This window comes from Lepisma saccharinum, chromosome 1 (genome assembly GCF_977018435.1).
Source record: "Lepisma saccharinum chromosome 1, izLepSacc3.1, whole genome shotgun sequence".
NCBI classification, from domain to species: Eukaryota; Metazoa; Arthropoda; class Insecta; order Zygentoma; family Lepismatidae; genus Lepisma; species Lepisma saccharinum.
In genome coordinates, this window is record NC_139229.1 from 10,309,968 (window position 1) to 10,330,117 (window position 20,150).

Genomic DNA, 20,150 nt, shown 5'->3' on the forward strand with positions numbered 1-20,150 from the left:
GATTCAACGAATGTAGAACTGAAATTGGAAGGAATCATAATTCTCTACCAGGCCGAGAATCTTAAAGACAAGACGAACAAGTTTCTGAACTGAATCTTTTTCGGGAGTGGGATCACAAGAACCGAATACGGAAGTGGAAATGATTCACTTGTTAATTTTGTAACTCGTTCTCTTGCAGACTCCAAAATGCGCGTAAATTCCAGATGATTCGCAAAATTCCCTGACATGTCCTTGACTTTTACATGGCAAGCCGAATTCGCTGACACTTCCCGGTTTTCTAGATGCGTATCAACCTTGATCATACACTCTTTTTTCAAAACTCTGTCGGGGAGTTGGGAAATTAACTCAACAATGATTTTAGGCCATCACTCTGGCCACAACTTATCAATAAACTTTCAAAACATCTTGCGGGTTAAGGAAGGGAGTTTATAAAGTTTGAATACGGCGACTGCCTCAACTATAGGACCTTTGACCTGAATATTTAATAGCAGCTAGACAGCTTAGAGAATGGACTGATGTTGAACTTGAGAGAAACAGTCAACACGTTTCAAAGAGACGGAAAACCGATAACACAAAGCCATGGTATAGATCGTAAGGGTGCAACCAGATATCTAATACACCCTTGGGGCTGTTTGGGAATCTCCTAGTGAGATAAAGCATTCTTCGAAAACTAGATATTATTTTTGTTCCAGGTGTAAAATCATATCTCCCTCCTTAGCAATATTATATTCACATCTGTATCAAAATGTCGTTACGCCTTGCTTACTTTATGTCTATTATGTTTTATCTGTTTAATGTTATTATTGAGTTCATAGTTCATTACAGGCATAGGAAGAACTAATTTAATATAATATGCACACACTGCAATATTATCCAGTCCTGGTGACAGGATACATAAAAAAGCTTAAATGCCATTACGTAACAATAGAACGGATGGATAAAATGCATGGCGATATCATTAATCCATTTTGTCCAATGCTAGCTACAACAGTAATGGAGTTTGTTTACCTCTTTATTTATTTATTTATTTATTTATTTATTTTTATTTATGCTTTGCACTTCTACAGAGGATTGAACCTCCAATCACAGAAGGCGTACACTGTGTTTGAAAATTATTTCTTTTATTCGTTAATTGCATAAAGTAGCATTTATTTGTATTAAATGTGACATCATTTAAGCAGCTCCATTCATATAGTTTCTCTATATCTTCTTTCAGATCTATTATATCGTCTAGACCATTAATTACTTTGTATAATTTAATATCATCAGCATACAAAAGAATTTGTGAGTTCTTAACACAAGTTGGTAGATCGTTTACATATAAAATAAATAGGAGAGGTCCTAGATTAGATCCTTGTGGGACACCGGAGTTTACAGTATATTCACATGATTTTGATTCTTTGTAAGTTACATATTGTCTCCTACCCTGAAGATACGATTTCAGTAAATTCAACATATTATTTGTCAAACCAAAGCCTGATAGTTTATGCAGAAGAATATCATGGTTGATTTTATCAAAAGCTTTTGCACAGTTAATATAGATTGTGTATACAGCAGATCTACAATAGAATGCATTATATACATCTTGCACAACATTTGTTAAATTGGTTGTAGTAGATCTACCTGAAAAAAAAAGACATGTTGGCAATCGCTTATGTAGTTTTTAACATGTTTGAATATTCTTGTAAATAAAATTTGTTCCAACTCTTTAGCAGGTGCACATATTACAGCAATTGGTCTATAATTTTCAATTTTTGTACTTTCACCTTATTTTAAGATTGGGCAGACTTTAGTTAATTTCCAAACCTTGGGGAAACATTGTGTCTTCATTAATAAATTATAAATAAAACATAATGGTTTCTGAAGCACTTCGGCGCAAGCCTTAATTACATATGGAGGAATCCCATCTGGTCCACTAGATTTTTTCGGTTTTAATTTCTTTTACTGCATGCCGATAATCCTTGTCAGTGATCCCATCATTAGTGAGTGAACTAGATATCTTTAATTCAACTTCATCGGTAATTTCGTATGTGCTAGGATATTCAGCATAAACAGATTGAAAGTATGAAGCAAAACTGTCAGCTATAGTTTGATTTGTTTGTAAAGTTCTGCTGTCATGTATCATGAATACGCGTTTCTACCTTTCCTATTATGTACATAGTTCCAAAAATATTTTATATTATTGTTAACGCTTTCTTCGGTTTCTTTAATGTACATACCATATGCTTTATTTATAATTGCCTTTGCCTTTTGCGAGTTTCTCTACATTTTGTTTTACTATCATCAGCGTATTTCATGCGTTTTCTATGATATTCCTTAAGTTTTAAAGTTTTAATAATTTCTCCAGTAAACCACTGAGGGTATTTGTATTTTCTGTGGACCTTCTTCTTTGGTACAGTGTTATGAAATACAGAGTTCATATTTTCATAAAAATAGTTTACAGTCTCTTCCACTTCACCCATGCTAGTAATGGGAGCCCAGTTTATGTCTCGTAACATTTCGTATAATGTTAAAATGTTTTCCCTCTTAAAATCTAATATTTCGACTGGATTTCGTTTCAACACATTTTTTGATATTTTAAAATGCACATTTAATATTAAAGCCGAATGGTGAAGATCTTCCTTGAAAAGAGGCATCTCATCCCTATTTACGATGATATTGTTATGTACATTTGTTAGAATTAAATCTAGGGTTCTACTATTGTGATTTTTAATATTGATAATAGAATGTAAGTTATGAAGATTGAAGAAATTGTCCAAACTTCTGTAACAAGTTCCACCTGTTTGCAGGTTATAGTTGGAATCTACAATTTTCGGCAGATTAAAATCACCAATTACTATAATGTTATTGTTTTGTAATTCTTCGTAGTCTTCAAACAGATCATAGAATGATATATAATCATTGAGAGTTGAAAGAAGGAGTGAAGTATACAGCAATTACATAATATATTATATTATTACTATTACACATAAAATATCCCTGTTATTGTCTAGAATAATATTATCAGATCTTATATTATGCTTAATAGCAATTATTTTGTAACCTGTCATGTCGCAACACATTATAGTTATCATCAAACAATTCAGTACTGTATACACCAATATTTAACCAAGTTTCAGTAATAACAATTATATCGTAACTACTCACAATATTATTTACATAAAACTCTTGTGTTTTTGTATTTAGACCTCTAACATTTTGATAGTAAATGGAAATATCATTTGGGGAAGCCATTTAGAGTGATGCCAATTTAGTAATATCTTCAATTGTCTTTAAAACAAAAACATTCCTGTCGCCTTCTCTTTTTCTTAGTTTAATCGTACCTGAACTGTCAACCCACAAGAATGCATAATTTTTCTCTATTTATTTTTCTTGCTTGACCATATATGGTCTTACAAAGAGGTGTTAAGCTTTCGTTAATATATACACTGTCATTACCAGAAAATCCTACATGGGTACAATTAAGATTCCTTTTAACCTTTCGTTCTTGTACAATTTTTTCTTTCTCTGCCCGCCTTACAAACTTGACAATAATACCTGCTGATTTTTGATGGGGAAGTTTCCTTACCCTATGGCAAGTATCTATCATCTCATTTTCCACTTGCATATCTAGAGCACGTCCTACATTTTTCACAATTTCATAAGGATCTTCATTTGGATTTTCGGGAATGCCAAAAATTTCCACTGTATTTCTTCTCCCGTATTGTTCAAGTTCAAGCTGCAACTGCGTCTCCTGAAGTTGTTTCTTGAGTTGAGCGTTCTCCTCTTGCAGCCGTTCTACCTGTCCAAGACATGTGGCGATGGTCTCGGATTGCTTCTTTATTAAATCAACATTTTTTCATCCAGTTTTTGATGAGCATAATCCAATGATTTGCTCAATTCCCGCTCTGTCTCTTTATTTTGCTTCCTCAGTTCCTCCACTTCCTTTGATAGAGTTTGCAATAGTTTGTATACATCCATCATAGACGGCTGAGTCATTTCACTTGGTTCCAAAACGCTTTCAAGAGATACCCTTTACACAATTTTTACAGCGCCATACTTGTTTCGTAGAATTTATAAATTCTACATCTGCGTCTTTCAGCTGAACGCATTTCGTATGAAACCAATTAACACAGTTGCTACACTGTATTTTTGAAAACAGTTCTTGCCTCGAAACAGGTTTCGAACACACCGCACACGCATTCATGCCGAACGATTATGCTCCAATCGTGCTGTATAAACTGTGTGATACACTTGTCGTTGAAACTGCTGTTCTTTGTTTACATTATATTGAGCGACGAGAAATGATTAAATATATCACTTTACATTACTAGGTTCGATTGATTTATGTATGTATATAATCTACAGTACTTACTGTATTTGTTTTATAACAAGAATATCCAGTATAGCCACAAAAACTGAGTAAATTAAACAAATTTGCGGAGCACAAACAAACGTTCCTTACTGCATCTTCTTCTTCTTCTTCTTGGTCATTTAACTAGGCAATGAGGCGCAGTGGTAGCGTCGTCGCCTTGTAATCAAGGGGTAACGGGTTCGATACCCGGTGGAGACACAAGTCGTTCGGATCCCAATTAAACTGTAGGTCCAGTCCCAATTAGCCTTACTGTGCATAAAGTGGACTTAAAACAACAAATCAACCAACCAACTAGGTAATGAGGGAAATTATAAAGTCTGACAGATTCTGTTGAACGACTGCCATTTATTATATACCTCACAATTTTATTAATGAAGATAAGAAGAATTATATCTCATTTTCACTGTCACCGTCAAAAAGGTGTAGTATTATGAGATATAGTGAATATATGTATGAAACTCGTAAGCTGATTCCTGTGTGCTATATCAATTCATAGAAGAGTCCTGAATGGGACCACTTTTGCTCGCTCGCACTCGTTTGAGTCTTCCACCTCGAGCATTCTATGTATAGATCGTATACATTCGAATATAACTTTAATGTGACAATAATCGCAGACAAGTATATACCGGGTGGCCAGAATTAAAGTTACCCAACTCAGAGCACTTTGTAGCCTGTTTGAGGCATCGTAGAACTCTGAAATTTGGTGAATCCACTACGCAGACCATGGGGAAGAGGATGGCGATAAAAAATAGTTCAATTTTCCCCACCAGGTTGAAATGTGGCGCTGTACTTCCATGATGGGTTGTTCAAATAATCACGTTAAGTAATTTAGCTGAGTGTTGAATTAGAAAAAAAAACATTTGCTAGTGGCTGGACGTTGTGAGATTTCAAGGTAAAGGCAAATCCATAACCAATTGGAGCAGTTTACGTCATTATTACAACCCATCATGGAAGTACAGCGCCACATTTCAACCTGGTGGCGGAAAATTGAACTATTTTTTTATCGCCATCCTCTTCCCCATGGTCTGCATAGGGGATTCACCAAATTTCAGAGTTCTACGATGCCTCAAACAGGCTACAGAGGACTCTGAGTTGGGTAAATTTAATTCTGGCTACCCTGTATGCAAAATATTCCGTTGTTAGTTTTAGCCCACAATCTCTATTTCATTTGATTGTGCCAGTTGTGGCTAATTTGCGAAGATGGGGATGAGTGATGATATGATGAAATTGATGAATGGACACTCACAAACATGCTTGCCCAGACCGGGTTTTGAAGCCGGGACGCCTGGCGTCGTAGCGTGATGTGCTAACCACTCCCCCATGGGAGTGTACTAAGTATTGGCAAGATAGACTAAACTACATTTCAACATGGAGATGATGACTGAGTTCACTTAAAGTTTAAATTTCACTGCGTCATTCACTTCGCGATCCATATTTGAGGGCCCACTACCACAGAGAAATTACGGTTATACGTGTACTACTGGGCTTCGAGCGTATACAGCTCGTTTTGCCTGTTCAAGCGTTATTCGCTCGAGCGAAGAAGCTCTCAATTCCGTACGCTATCTAGCGTCGTCTGTGCGAACTATTTGGCGTTCCAGTGAAATCCTCTTCCTGCAAACACTCTAATTCATAGATTATTCGCTCGAGCGAAGAAGCTCTCAATTCCGTACGCTATCTAGCGTCGTCTGTGCGAACTATTTGGCGTTCCAGCGAAATCCTCTTCCTGCAAACACTCTAATTCATAGATTTTTATATAAAAACCAGCAGCAACAATTGCTTAAATATAATAATTTTACCCGACTGTCCCATTCGCAATTTTATTACTACATTAAAATCGATTAAATTGAATAAATCGAAAAAATGCAATGGAAGAAGAAATGTTGAAGGCAAGGAATCCCATTTATGTTCTTTGCTCGTCCACAATGGTTTTAGCAAGAGGTTTTCCTCAGCCGAATGTAAATTGATTTCAACGTAAGCAGCTCTTCCACAACCAGAAAGATGTAGGGGAAATGTCGTTGAATAGCGTTATTGCATTGCTATGGAAAGAGGAGGGAGAAGGTGGAAGGTTCGTGGCAGTTGTGGTGGTCGGGGGAGGGATAGTGGTGTGGTGTAGTGTGAGGAAAGAGGGAGGGATTTGCCACTAGACTGTAGGTGTATTTCACTTACGTCACAAACTGTTTGCATTGTGGCTTCGAGCAGCCATGATTAAGGTCAGTTCTTGTAAGCAGGAATTCAAGCAGGCGGACGGGAGATACAGTAAAACCTCGTTAATCCGTACCACGATAAGCCGGACTTCGCTTAATCTGGACAGGCCAAAAAAAAGCAGAATGGAAGGTTTTAAATGTGGCTAGAAGTGAACAAGAGAACTTCCCAAAGAAAAGGCAGTCAACCACTGATGAAATTCTGTTTGCCGCATACTTCGTACTGTACTGTAGCTATAGTGTATTTAGGCCTATGCTCTTTAAATACACCATAATAAACGTGTTTTGTTGCTATAAACAGAATTTTAATGCAGTTTCTACTGTTCTTTTAGGTTATTTCAGTTAATCCGGACTTTCGTTAAACCGGTCAACTTATCCCCCATTAGTTCGGATTAACGAGGTTTTACTGTACTAACACAGACATTCGTGATTTAAAACAAACGTGCAGTTGGTGCAGATGTAACGAACGCTACGTGGTGGATATTTCCTGGCAAACGAAAAATAAAATTGGCCGCAAACATGGCGGCTGTGCGCATGAAACCCACCTATAGCCTAAGCTCCGCAAGTTAAAGGGGGTAGCTCAAGAATGACTATTAAAATCCCTTAATACAGGGTGATTACAAAGTCACTTGTTTTGAAATTGATGGAGTTCGTGTGGAAAAGTGTTACTTTTGTGGAGGTCATGTGAAAAAGCGTTAATTTTGTGTTTTGGTGTCTCTTCTGTACTGTAGTACCATTTATTTTGTTATTAGTCGTCGATTTCCCAAAAATGTCATGGGACTTTATAATCACCCTGTATTGTGATAACAGCAAAATAAAACATGTCAAGTCCTTTTACTTGCTTATTTCATGGAAGAATGTACAAGGAGTGAATTTCTAGCGTTTAAATAACTTCTTACGTCATAACAAATTTGTAATAATTTTATGTTCAATAATATATGAAGCTGATTAAAATCAAAATGAATTCAATTAACTGCAAATGAAAAATATGTAACGTGGAACTGTACTTCAATTGCTCTTCTAATGTCTAATTGCAACTTAACTACCATTATGCATCTGGAAGAAGCTAAAGAAACGTTTCATCTATGTCAAGATTGTCCCGTAAGAAGCACGAAAACAACCAATGGCCTTTGACGTTTCTGCATAAACATGTTGCAAAAAAGAAACTTTGGACAATGTTTTTGTGCATAACGTCGTTTGAAGTTCCGGTTTCAACACAGAGTGCCAATTAGCGATAAAGCACACAATGACATGTTTACCCTTATTAAGAGTACAGCACCAAAGTTTCTATAGTTCATATTTGCAAACCATGTAAGTTTTTGTCCCCTTTCCTCATTAGTTAGATAACAGGCTAACATGTTACTGATACTTGTGTACCGTTCTGAATGTTGATTGTTGCTTCTTTGACATAAAACTTAAGTCACAAAACAACTTAGTGTAAGGGGTGTACACACGGGTTACAGATTGACATAATGACACTAAACAATCGACCAAACTTAGGTTTAAAGGCACAAAAGAATCTCAGAAATTCCAATTCAACTATGAATCGCCGAGATTTCGAATGAATTTCCAAAATTCGACTCCATGAAACAAATGGATCGCCATGAATCAGAATATAACAAACGAAAGAATCTCCAACAATTTGACTCCATCGTATCAATGAATCGCCAAGTATTTTATTCTATCGTACGAGTAAATCGCCAATATTTCGACTCAATCGAAAGAATAAATCATGAAGAATTCTATTGTAGTACACAAGAAACGCCAAGGGATTCAACTCTCCATGGATAGAAAAGAAATTCATCGAAGAAATGAACTTCCAAGAATTCGATTACACCGAGCGAATTATTTGTTAGGAATTCGATTATACCCAGCGAATGATTCGTTAGGAATTCGATTATACCGAGTGAATGATTTTATTTGTTGATTTGGTGTTTTAGGTTCATTTTATGCACAGTAAGGCTAATTAGGACTGGACTTAAAGTTTAAAGTGGGATCCGAACCACTATGTGCTTCTTCCGGGTATCGAACCCAAGTGAAAGATTCGCCACGAGTTCGATTATGTCGTGCGAATGTTTATCCAGGAATTCGATTATACCAAGCAATAATTCACAACGAATTCGATTACACCGAGCGAAAGATTCGACTGGATTCGATTATGCCGTGCGAATGATTCGACTGAATTCGATGATGCCGTACGAATGATTCGACTGAATTCTATTATGCCGTGCGAATGATTCGACTAAATTAGATTACACCGAGCGAATGATTCGACTGAATTCGATTATGCCGTGCGAATGATTCGATTATACTGTTTCGCAACACTCCACCCTTACCGGGTCGCTTCTGGCAGGAAAAACCCAAATAAACAACTAAATAGGCTCGTAATCCTGGGTTCCCATCCCGTTCCTCACCAGAACGCTCGAAACCAAAGAATAAATCACAGGCAAGATCACACTGAATTTTAATTGCAGGGTAATTGCAGAAAACTCACAGAAATGGGCTTTATACATTTATTTACAACAAACAAGGGTCGTATTCTTCCATTTGTTCTCTATATTACATTATTTACATATTCTTTAATTTGAGCCCCACGGCGGAACCGCCTCGGGATGCTTTGTGACTGATTGGAGGCCGCTGAAGTCCTAAGATCACTCCCCCCCCCCCCGGCTATCGGTTTCACACACACTCTGTCCTTGTACTGCCAGACAGGCCATATTTATACTAACTCCCTCGTCCCATGGGAGAGGGCTGAATGTTCAAATCCTATTGGCTCTTTCAAACTACACTCTTGGAACCATGGAAGAAACCCAAGAATACACAATTTTTTACAAATTCCAATAACTAACTAATTAGGATCTGGCCAGAACAAACAAATACTCATTCACACAAAATTATGAAATAATAATACACTTAATTAATTTCTCATAATTGTACACAAAACACATAAAAACAAATACTGTTTGTAATCATGGGCGTCGCCAGAAATTTTTGCAGGAGGGGTCGGGAAAATGATAAAAGTTAAATAGCAGATAAATAATAAGTATTATAACCACGGTTATAAATGTTATTATACAATAATAAATATAAACTTACACAAATAAATTTTATTCTCAATAATAATAATAATTATTATTCTTATGTAAATGGGGAGACTCGATGCGCCAAACAAGTGAATACCAGCACAACAATTTTCCATTATTTATTTTGCATTTTATGCAGTTAGTATCTGAAATGCATTTTGGTATTATCTTTTGCACGTCTCGTTCAAGAAAAGGTTTTAAATGTTAGAGGGAATTGTGTTTCATAAAGTTTGTTGTGTGACCTCTCACCAACAACTGTAATTATTAGAATTTTGAAAACTGTGGAACCAATTGTTCGTTGGATAAAATGATAGTATAAAACCTTGTTCCTGTATTTTTCACTCAATGTTTTCGATCCAATGCATTTTTACTTTGATTATTCTGTTCGAATACTAACTAAATGAAATTTATTTCTGTTCTTAACAATAGGCGTAACAAACTATCGGATTTCTTGTATCTTTAAATGGACGATGTCAATTTCCAGGGGGGTTCATCGACGCATTCGACCCCCACTCCCGACGTCCATGTTTGTAATAATACCGAAGGAGCAAATCGCCAATTCAATTATACTTATACTAAACGAATATCTCATCGGGAATTAAATTTAACTGAACATGTTGATTGGCTTGGTTTATTTTACTTCACTTTTGGTTGATGAAGGGACACTCATACCCAGGTCGGAATTCGAACCCGGGACCCCTGGCGTCGTAGCGCGCTATGATAACCACTGCGCCACACAGGCTGGCTTAACTGAAACATACCGGGTGTTTCAATAGAAACGACGTGATTTCAAATTACCCTAAAAAAATATTTAGTATATTCACAGTAATGATTTGTATATGTTATGATTCTCAAGAGTCTAAAATTTAATTTAATTTAATTTTTATCTGTGTTTGTCAGGTGTTTGTAGTACAGTAGTATAGTAATTTAGGACAGGAGACTTTCACTGCAGTAGATTCAGTTGGTCACCTGGTCTATTGAGTCACGCTCTCTTGTTTCTGTCCAACGACGGTTCCGGCGACGTGACCTGGTCTTCGTCGGAAACGTTGTCCAATTCGTCAGCAATGGTTCCAGCAAGACGGAGCTAGGCCGCATACAACTGAACCTGTCCTGACCTTCCTCCACTCAAAATTCAATAATCGTGTGATTTCAAATCGCTACACACGTTTCTTTCAAAATGGTTTAGAGTGGCCTCCAACTAGCCCTGATTTAAACCCATGTGACTATTTCTTCCTAAAGCAGGATGTTTTCAAACGAGGACAGCGATCATTATATGATTTGAAAGCAAACATCGTACAGTGTACTGCACAAGTTAGTCGTGCAAACTTGGTCAGGTACTTGACAAGATGTGCAACCGGGTGAGAGAAGTGATAAATCGTCAAGGTGGACATTTCAAACATGTTTTCCATTAAACTTTTGGGTTTTCTCTATAAGATTGTATATTTGTGTGTGTGTGTGTGTGTGTGTGTGTGTGTGTGTGTGTGTGTGTGTGTGTAGTTCTAAAAATATTTTAAAATGCCATTTGAAATCACGTGTTTCTGTTGAAACGCCCTGTATGATTCACCATGAATTAGATTATACAGAATGAACGAATCAGCAATAATTCATTTCCGTCGAACGAATGAGTCGCCGAGATATAGATTTCAGGGAACGAATGAATTTACTCGCTGGCTTCGTATATCGAATCTACAGAAAGTATCATTCTGCACCGCCTGTTTTCTTTCAAACTCTAAGGAAACTTTACGTAATTTTGTCACGTACAGGCGTCCTACGTGTGTGTCAGGACCCCGTGTTACTGTCCAGCTTGTCAAAACGTGCCGCATGGTTCAAGTTGCAGCAGCCAGCTACTTTTATGAGGCGTTCAAACATTCTTCTCTTCCTTATCATTCGAAGCGGCTTTCGCGAGTGACGTTACCAAGCAGTGTTGCCAACATGCACTAACACAAAAAAATCACATCGTTGACGTGGCAACGAGCAAAAGTTCTCGTCTCGTTCGAGTCTCGTATTTCGATACTTATTCGCTGCCATTTCTTGGCCGATTCGAGTACGCAGGGGGAAGCTGATGGGGCCGCAGCCCCTCCCGAAATTTTTGGAAGATAAAAATATTGAAATGAAAGCAGTAAAAACTCGGGGAAAAAAACTAAAAACCCACCATAAAATGACCTCCATTTACCATTTTTGTATTTGAACAACTTTTAAAACAAAGTTTAAAAATGGTAATTGTGGAATATTATACTGTGTATTTCTCCCCCCACCAGAAAGCAGCTATCAACCTTTACAATTCCAGCTCCCTCCGAAACAAAATCCGGCGTACGCCGTGGTCGCGCGCTACGATAGCAGGGGCGTCCGGTTCGAATCCCGAACTCAGCATTGGTTGTCAGTGTCCCTTCATCAATTTCATCACTCATCCTCATCATTACAATAGTGTATAGCGGTAATTAATTTTACTTCCATTAAACATCTTGTATAATAACTTGTAATATACTGAGAAATTTATCTTCAGAGCTTCTGCACACACTTTTTCGCTTTTAGATGCCGGCTGCTCATAAGGGATGAGCCCACCCGCGGAAATAAAATTTTGGCTACGGGCCTTGCCGCGATTATCCAAAAGCGCTAGAAAAATAAAGATCAAATCAAACAGCAAATTTCCTAGATCTAGCGTAAAAGTAGCCAAGTTTGCAACGAAATTAACACCAGAGCCACCTGTTATCTAACCTGCACAGTTTTGCCCTCCAAAACAAAACAAGAGAGAGAGAAGCCTTTCACAAGAAAGCAAAAGCTGTGTATCGAGCGCCATTCACGGCTTGGAACCAAACACACGTGTTGATACTTCTCTCTGTCTGGTTCAGTTCCTGATAGCATCAAGCTCGTCACCACAGCAACAGGGAACAAGGGATCACCTGTCATTATGGGACAATCGGCTAAAGCTGTGTACGACGTCACTGCACATCGAGTTTCTGGTGTCAAATAGTCAAAACTGCTGTCTTCCTAATTCCAGTCTTCCGGAATATTACTATTAATACATAAAACGCAACAAAACAGGGGCGTATAAAGTGATTCTCCTTGTGCTTTAGTTGTTCAATAAGACCTGGAAACATGGGAGAAGTTTGAACTAGGCTCTAATGGGTTCTATTGGCGGAACCATTTTTCTCGCACAATTTAAATTCGATTTAAGTTGCGTATTGTTTCATTGAGGTTCCTGGGTCGTATTTAAATTGATCCGGAAAAAAGGTTCCTGGCTGGACCGTATTTAAATTGAGCCGGAAAAACGGTTCCTGGACCGAATTTAAATTCTGCCCGAAGAAAGGTTCCTGGACCGAATTGAAATACTTTACAGATAAAAAGGTTCTTTACGGTCCAGAACCCATTTACGCTTTGCCGATTTTCTCTCCTGGACCGGAATTGAATTTATTTAAAATTTCTGGACCTTTAACATTGTTTTGAACCGGTCAGTAGACCGCCTGGGAATTGGCATCCTCCATTTCAATTAGAAAAAAAGCAGAAAACGTAATATTTTGAAAGTCAATAATAGAAGTTAATTGAATTGGTATTCGGAAAGAATACCCCAGGCAAAATCGAAAATTTGATTGAAAAAATTAATCCGAAACTTCATGCTATCATATTCTACCATTTAATCCAGAAGTTCTCAAAATCAAAAACTACTAAAACTTTGTCTAAAATTTCCAAAGACCTTTTCTGAACAAGGTGTGTAAAAGATAACCATATTCAAATTTGATAGGCACATGTTTCAGCATATTCGTTCGATATTGTAGTCCCTTTTTTATATAAATAAGAAGATTAAAATTACAATAAGGTGTCCTTTAAGTCCACTGTTATGCTCATAAAAGCGGGACTGACCTAAAGTTTAAAAGTTGAAAGCCGAATCATCATTTCAGTGTGTTTCATATTCGAATGTGAGAAAACAATTAAATGCACGGCCATGAAATTAGGCGGGTGGCAGAAGTTCGCGCTGTTGCCACGTCGGTGCACAACCCCGTGCGTTCGGAGGTTTAAGAGAAAGATCTCGTTGTAGAGTTGGTATTTGTAATCCATGCGATACAAACTGACAGTATTTGCTCGAAAGTTCAGGGATGACACACAAGTGCCCCGGAGAGAGGTCGGTCTGACGCTCGAACTAGGCAACGCAGCCCGGTTGACGTTGCCACACAGTGCGCGGGAACCAGCGACTACTGTCCCGCTCTCACTTTGCTTTTCCCATGTGTTAGATGCAGTTGACGAAAAGTAAAGTTCCTGGTAATATTTAATGCATGATAATGTAAGTGCTAACAAATCTTGCATAAATCTTCTTTGGTGGAAAAAGATAACCCTTGATTAAACAACAAGCATATTTTCACTACTTAATTTTAGTTATTAATTTAGTTATATTATTTCATTAGCTCTAACTCTCTAGCCTTCTTAAACCCGAAGGGTCATGGCTGCAGCAACACAGGCCTTCCATCTGTCCCTATCTTGAGCAAGATCTATATACTCTTTTCCATCTCTACCGATTTCCTTTAGGTCCATCTCAACGTTATCCCTCCATCTTCGTCTTGGCCTTCCTACAGGTCTCTTACCATCAGGTTTCCAAATAAGAATCCTGTAAACTCTTCTTCCCTCTCCCATTCGTGCCACATGGTCTACCCACCTAAGTCTACTTGATTTAATCATTCTAATAATATCTGGACATGAATACAAATTATGTAGTTCTAAATTATGTAACCTTCTCCACTCACCTGTCTCCTCATCCCTTTTAGGTCCAAATATTTTCCTAAGGATCTTATTTTCATTATTTTTAGTTATTTTATTATTTCATTATTTTCATTATTTAATTTTTTGTACTTAGTAACTCTTTAAGGGGGTCCGGCCCCCCTCCCCCCACTAAATACGCCCTTGTCCCTGACCTTTCGAGCAAATACTGTCAGTTTGTATCACATGGATTACAAACACCAACTCTACAATTAGATCTTTCGTTCTCTTAAACATCTGAGCACACAGGGAATTGTGCTCCGACGTGGCAACAGCGCGAACTTCTGACAACCCGCCTAATTTCATGCCCGTGCATTTAGTTAGCTTTAAAGTTGTTGTCTTACACTTTTGACAGGATCGATATTCGATATCCCTTCGAGATAGAGACGAGAATGAAGCTGAACTTAGATAACGAGACCAGAAGAAAACTGTGGCAAGTCGCTGCAGAACAACTTGGCTTGTATGCAAAGCTGTCTATGTAATGGACAATAGGAGAATTGGCTTCCATTCAATCCGTGACGAACCCAACTGCCTTTTTCCAGCCTTATTAGAACGCACTGACGGTACGGGTTATGCAACGCGATAACGACACACTTTCGTTGACCAGTTACGTCACTTGACGTCTCACGTTTAGATTGATAACCGCAGCGCTGAAGGTCACAGAGGGAGTATTGCAGCTTCGTGTAACAATAAGCTCATTTGAGAAGATAACACGTCTTCACGCGATTTATTGCTCGCACTGACAGATAAATCCTCAAGGATAAAAGACAACTGTCATTTAGCTTGCTGTAAGAAACGATTTTTTAAAAAAAATCAAATTACCAGGGTTGTTAACGGTCCCCGAACCAATAACTTCTAATGGGTATATTGGGTTCTGTAATCGGAGCGGAACCTTTTCTCACACACACAATTTATTTAAATTAGATCCAAAATTGGTCCGGTAAAAAAAAAAGGTTCCTGGACTGTATTTAAATTGATCCGGAATAAAGATTGCTGGACCGAATTGAAATAATTTACGGTCCAGAACCTATTTACGCTTGCTGATTTTCTCTCCTGGACCGGAATTGAATTTATTTAAAAATTCCTGGAGCTTTCACAACCCTGCAAATTACTTTCTTGATTCTGTCGCCGAATTAAGAAAAAAGTAATGATTCTCGAGAGAATTCGCCTTTCTCGTGCATCCGAAACCTAGCCGAGTTGAATTTAACCGTGAAAGAAAGGTGTTGAATTGTGCTGATCAACGTGGGTACCTCTATCTACATGAGCGCCCGCAGAAAAAAAATCACAAGACTAAGGGGGATGGCAAACTCTTAAGATTGCGACAGTAAAGGACATCTCGCACTGATGCGACAAGCAATACCTGTCGCTTGAGAATTCCACCAATCGAACTCAGACTTGTGCGGCCGCTATGGTCTGAAACGTTGCTGTTTATTGGCTACTTCCCAAGGATCACGTGTCGCTTCGGTCGGGAGGCATATTATCTAGTCATTAATCGAATCTCCACACGTGTAGAAGCACATATAAACAGTAACTAGAAATGGTACTTACGCGTTTCTTGCACTCGTCTTCAAGGTAATAAAAACGGCACAAAGGTTGGTTCTGTTAGCTTACCTGAAATGCAAAAGAAAGAAAATGTTAGCTGACTTTGCAAATGAACATATAAATATATTATACATACAGGGTGATTCAGTGAAAGCGTGCAAAACTGAACAATTTGAGAAAGGGAACCTAGGGTCGAAGAAGTCAACGTACTGGAATAAGCAGCACCGCCTCACTTCAGTATGGATGTGTGCAACCATCTGGATGCCACATTTCCTGTTCGCTGGATTGCATGGAAGCGCTCCATTCCCTGGCCTGCGAGGTCGCCCGACCTAAATCTGCTCCATTTTTTCGTCTGGGAGATATCTCAATTACTTGTTTATGAAATTCCAGTGATTGTCACGGCTTGTTATGTGATTCGTAACACGCCAGGAATGTTTCAAGGCGTGAGGCAGAATCTTGCTCACTGCTGTCATGCTTTCATTTGATTGGTCGTCGTCATTTTCAACAACAACTGTGTACATAATAGTACGTTGCTAAAGCTTGTTCGTATGCAACTAGTTTCCAAACGTCAAGCATGCAACTCATACGTGTAAATTAATGTCAATAAATGTCGCTACTCGTTGTACGTGAGCAATGTCTATACATGTCACTTATTGCCATTCCTATGAACGATAGTACATGCTACAGTTAGACATGTTTCTGCCAATATCTCGTTACTGTGGATTCTCCGACTCTACCTATCTGTATTTGACAGGCCCGTAGCCAGATTTTATTTCGGGGGGACTCACCCCTTATCAGCACAGGCGTTGCCAGAAATATTTGTAGTGGGGGCAGGTCAGTGATAAAACTTGATTAGTAGAAATAAAATGGACTAAAATAATTATTACCACGGCTATAATTGGCACTTTACAATAATAACTATTATAAGTTATTGAAAATAAATCAATTTTAATTCCAAATTTATTATTATAATTGTTATTATTTTTATTGAAATTACTGAAATTCATAATTATTGTATTTTCTTATTAACTTTTACACATTCCGTTAAAAAAGGCTTTAAAAGTTAGGGCCAAATTTTACTATAAAAATTACCTCTCACAAAGGAAACTATACATTTTGAGAGCTGTGGGTCCATTTATTCTTTGCATTAAATGGTAGAAAATACAAATATAACCTGGTTTCTCTGTTATACACTAAAACTTTTTGGATCTAATGTTTATTCCTGCTAAGGAAGTAAAATTAATTATCACTATACTCTATTTAAATTAGATATATTTATGATTTCGAGGGGGAGGGCTTCAGCCCCCTTAGCCCTCTCCCTGGCTACGTGCCTGGTATTTGTTCAGTAGTATTTGTTCATTACCTATTTACTGCTTCAGTTTTGCACGCTTTTACTGAATTACCCTGTATATGAATACTGTATACATGAGTGTGTGTATATATATATGGAGATACACAGATAAGTCACTAAGTGACAACACGAATTCGCCTGTACTCACGGAAATAAGCGGCCGTGTTGTTTTTGAAAAATAACTGGCAAACCGTCAAAATTTAACGGTAAAATTCTGTCAAATTTACGGTAACTTGTGACAAGTGTGGGTGAGCTTGAAAGTCGAACTCCTTTCAGGGCGAGATGAGAAGAAGTCAGCGCAGTACATCCACTAACCCTCCCGACAGCGAGCCTGCAAGAAGAGTTCCAGAAGATGCTCCTCTCGGATGCTGTGGAGAAGTCTCGTGTTTCCTCGCTTTTCTCTCTCCCTCCCAGCTTGGCTAGGGAAGTGAGAGCTGCTGGGGGAGAATTGAGTGGCATCCGCAGATGCTGACATCCCTCTCGCCACCGACATTTTAAGAGCCTTTTTCTTTTCTCTCTCGTCTTTTCTCCATCTTTCTCTAAGAACTAGCGATGTGATGGAGCAGAGGCGGGCGTAATCTTTGATCGATACATACTCTACATCAAGTACCGCGACAGTCTAATCTGCCAAAAGTGTGGGTGAAAAATTTTCTGACAAAGTTCCTGCATAAAGTGCCTCTGTGACTATAACCTGACTTCATTGAGGGATCAATTTACAGAGTAATTGAAGGGGTCGGGTGTAAAACATCGTAAGTGATACTTTGGTCATTTGTAGATAAATTGTTTTCGTGCTGTGTTTACCAATTTCAGACGGCTTCACTGAGTCCAATGTAAATTGTATGACATGGCAATTTCACTCGAAAATTGAAGGATGGCACATGTTACTTTTTAACTCAAAAATTACCAAAATGTCACTTTCCATGTTTTACACCCGAGGCATTCATATAATATACGCTCTATATTTGTTCTTTTAAGTCCACTTCATACACAGATAGGCTAATCGGAACTGGGCCTACAGTCTTAACGTGATATCCTGTAGAAAGGGGGATCGAACCAATGGGGTTGTAGCCCATCCTCAAATTACAACACTTGCTGGGTACGATGGCCCTAAAAGCGCCAGATGTGAAATAACCCAACTAATAAGCAAGTAAATGTCATGACGGATGTTTAAGTCACACCCTTCTGACTGAGAATGGCAGATTACAGGAAAAGGGATAACTTACCCCGTTCGTTGAGAATAGACTCTCCCCTAGCAGTGTTACTCCTGCTTCCTAGATTCCCTGGTTTTGTTCCTGTTGCCCCGATCTTCATTCACCTTCCACCAGGCGAGCCACGGCAACTTCATGTGTAAAAAACCTCTTTCTCAACAAAATCTATACTCCGTACCAGCTAACTGTAGACCAGGCGAACGAGAAGAAGTCTCTGCGCAAGTAGTGACGCGAGACGGCTCCACCAATGAAGAGTGAGAGAAACGGGATTGCGTAATGGGCGACGGGATTTACCCGATTTCCTCCTCAGCGTTGCAAACTTTTGAAAAGGATAATACCGAGCGTACGTGGCAAACGGACCGTATTTTTGTCTCCAGGTCCGTACGATTGGTTTAAGAATTTATTGGGGAAATATTAGGGATAAAGCTGCAAGAGCAAATTTTGACAAGCTGTGCATTTAGCGTACGGACTAAGGTCTGGATCGTACGGTTGGCAACGTTGAGCTTTTACCACTCTATTTTCCTCCTCCTCCTCTGCCGATATGCGCGGCCCTGCTCTACAGTTAGCTGGGACAGGGTATAGAAGCAGGTTCTGACAAGTCTGGACCAGATTCTACTCGTGCCGATGGGGTATGTTACGAAGTGGGGTATAGTCCACGCATTAAATTCGTTAACGTCCAAGAACCGAATAAAGCCGCCGCCACGAACGAGGATAAATAGCGGGCGAGTTGTTTTTGTCCCATCACACTCAACCTTCAGCCAATGGGCCCAGCTGTCATTCTGCCTGTCTCTACTCCACGTGGAGTCTCAGTCACATGACTGCGGATACGCTGTTGCCGTACTTTGCAACTTCAATGTGGAGACCGTGGGAAGGCGGAGGGACAAGGTGGCGTAGAGTAGATATGTGGCAACACTGTGCGTTGAATGTGATTGTTGCATCTGGTGGGCGCGCTCCGTGGACTTCAACACCGAGTATCCGCGATACCAACTGAATAGCAAGTTGAGTTAGACAACACCCAACACCTTGCAGGGAAGCAGATATTTCAGGAACTAGGTGTCATATTTTTTTTTGCCGGTGACTGTACGTCCAGTCAGTATCGCAGTAACTACCAGAATTATAAACATAAAATTTGGTAACTGATAGATTACCAAAGAGCAACATAAGTTACCTCGATCAACCTGCCTGGCTTTAAGACTCAGAAATCAGTATGTGAAAAGATTTTTCAAAGTTTAAGGCGACATGATTTTCTTTGTCACATATTTGTCCTTATTAAAAAAATCCTTAGACTCGAGCTAGGACTGAGACTTGTGCTCTCTCAGTACAATCTCTATTAATTGAGTGAAATAATACAGGGTGTCCGAAATGAAACGCCCTAATTTCAGATACTTATATTAGACATACAGGCAAGAACAGTGTAGTTGGTGGTATATGGTAGCTTAGCTGTGGAAATTTTAAATACGTAATGTATAGTAAGGATTCGTTTCTTTTGTATCGTTCCAGGGAGTGAAAAGTGAAAATGACAACCAATGCTGAAAAAGTGCAAACTGTGTCGTGGTACGCAGAATTGGGATGCATAAAGCTTAAGACGCTTGTGAAGCATATCGTGGACTGTAGATTTTGGTGCCGTACGAACGGATTTCTTGGGACCTGGGACTTCGTGCAAAT

At 38.7% G+C, this 20,150-nt stretch overlaps 1 protein-coding gene across 3 annotated transcripts in view; it reads right to left on the minus strand.

Annotated features, from left to right (window-relative positions):
• The window catches only part of LOC145992616 (aminopeptidase N-like), a 351,916-nt gene that overhangs the window by 308,543 nt on the left and 23,223 nt on the right, over window positions 1-20,150 (minus strand). The window lies entirely within an intron of this gene.